The sequence below is a fragment of the Myotis davidii genome, unplaced genomic scaffold, assembly GCF_000327345.1.
Source record: "Myotis davidii unplaced genomic scaffold, ASM32734v1 scaffold2701, whole genome shotgun sequence".
Lineage (NCBI taxonomy): Eukaryota > Metazoa > Chordata > Mammalia > Chiroptera > Vespertilionidae > Myotis > Myotis davidii.
The window spans coordinates 87,132-89,823 of NW_006291503.1; positions in this window are offsets into that span (position 1 = coordinate 87,132).

Below are 2,692 nucleotides of genomic sequence, written 5' to 3' on the forward strand. Positions count from 1 at the left end.
CTCATGAGGCTGAGAGACATGGCAGGTCTAGGAATGAACTCTTGGGAAAGAACCACAGAGCCAGATCCCACCTAAAATGCTGACGAGGGTGCTCGCTTCGGCAGCACATATACTAAAATTGGAACGATACAGAGATTAGCATGGCCCCTGCGAAAGGATGACACACAAATTCGTGAAGCGTTCCATATTTTTTAAATCAGGCTTTTAAATAAATTGGCTATCTGTTGTTTAAAAATAAAATAAAATAAAATGCTGACGAGGGTCACGTACCCTTTCCCTGAGATTCTTGCTTTGGAGAATGCCACCAATTAAAGAGTCACCCTTTTGGACTCTTCAACCTTGTGACTTATTTTTAAGTGCCAATACTCAGTCCACCCATTAAACCATTCACTTTAGTCTTCCCTAACTTACACCCCAATAAGGGATGGAAGATGACTTTGATGGGCAGTGAGTGGATGCAAGAAGGCATCACAGTTATTAAGTTTCTTAACAGTTTTTTACTAATAAATAAGCCAATCTTGGTCATTGTTATGTCACTTGGTGAAGGAGCATGGGTTTGGGAACAAGTTTTTCTAAGTATCTCAAGGCCTCAGGTCCCCCCATCCCCCGGGTGGGACACCACAGTGACCCTATCTTTCATGTCTTTTAAGAATTTAACCAATTACAGGGATTAATAATAGTCTTTAAAATGTCAATGTGCTGTATGAAGGCTACATACTTTATAGTTTCTAATCCCAAAGGAGTGTGGTTTAACTTTTATTAACTTCGGTGAGTGAACTTCAGGTTCTGTGATGTCAACCCATGCTAATAAAGCTATAGAGCAGTGGTTCTCAACCTTCCTAATGCCGCGACCCTTTAATACAGTTCCTCATGTTGTGGTGACCGCCAACCATAAAATTATTTTCGTTGCTACTTCATTGCTACTGTTTCGTTGCTACTGTTATGAATCGTAATATAAATATCTGATATGCAGGATGTATTTTCATTGTTTGAGACCCACAGGTTGAGAACCACTGCTATAGAGGAACCAGAGGTATCTATGAAACTAATGGTTAAAAGTATCTTTGAATGCACCTTAAAATAGTTCTCATTTATATTTAGCACTCTCCCCCACCGAAACTGTCCAAAGCCCTCACCCAATTTTCAACAAATTAACCACTGCCCAGAAAGAAGTGAGTTTACATAGGCAAGGAAAGAGAGATCTTTTAGGCACAGCCGGATAACGAGCACCCTCCAGCCCAAAGTTAGTGCTGAGCCCACATGGGCTTCAAGGGAAGGCTTCTGAATTGGCCAGAAAGAACTCAGTTCAGAGCAAGGCAAAATCTGGGTTGCCACGCTACCTCCAGGCATCATAGCACAATGAAAGGGATGGTTTCCAAAGAGATGCTCAGTCATCTCTGAGGAAATATGCTGGCCTTGTGAAAGAAAACAAGCATTTAGTTGAAATTATGGCAAAAATTTGAAGCAAAAAAGAAGGAATGGGTCCTGGCCAGGTAGGGAAAAGAGCTAAATCAAGCCATAATGTTCTGCTTTGATAAATGGATTCTGGATATGGTGTTCTATTCCTACAGTACCTCTTGTATGCTGAACACTTTATAGAGATTATCACACTTGCTTCTCCCAACATCCCTGACAGCAAGGTGTGATTCCCATTTTGCAAGTGTGGAAACTGAGGTTTTAAGATGAGAGTAAGAAAGAGCCAAGGGTCTTTCAGACTCAGATACTAGACATCTATTGTGAATGACACACAATGTGTGGTGTCTCAGTAACATCTTGCAAGGCAAATCAGTAACCCAGGGAAGGCAGAAAAAATTGCCAACAATGTATGGAAGAGTAAATATTTAAAGAAGTATTGACCTATATATTACTTGAATTTGTTAGCCTATGCCTCCTGGACCACTGCTAAATAAATGCCCACACATGGCAGGGGTAGACTGGCATACTAGCATTCTTTAGTACCCCCTTGGTGTACATGGCTCAGCTCCCCCCGCATCCTAGATAGAGTTGGCTTTAAATAACATTCAAATCCATGTTGCTGTACCCAAAAAGCAATCACAAGAGCAGCATTCCCACAATTGCTGGATTCCTGAAGTTTGTTTTTGACAGTCCCATCCAGTCTATCCTGCCTCAAGCTACAACAGTTTTCCAAGAAGGATAAAGAAACAAATAAAAACTTTGATGTGAAAATGTCAAGGTAAGTTATTTTTAAATGTTTTAAAAATCTGACATTCTAGTAAAGAATTCAATGTGTCCATAAGAGTGGCACCCACAGTGAACAGAGGAATACAAAGACCAGAAAAAGATGCTGCTGACTAGTTAAAATAAAACTGATTACAGACATTGGGTCTCTACCATACAGTTAATAAGCCATGACCAGGGACTGACCCCGATATAGTTGAACTTTCCTATCTTAGAGAATCAGGGAAGGGATTTCAACACCATCTTAAATAATGGTACAGCTGACAGGGGACAGGTGCCACCCTATGCCCAACATTTGAGGGCCCACATAACATAAGGTTGCTCTTAATTGTCTGGCTGGTCTTGACTATTGGTCCCAGTTGCACTCTCTTCTCATTTCATTTCCATTGGCTGACCAGTACTGGACTGTTCCATCACAGGTCCTGAAGGAGATGGTGATTGTCCAAATATGGCTTGCCTGTGAGAAAATTAAGTAACTTGGAAACTCATAGGA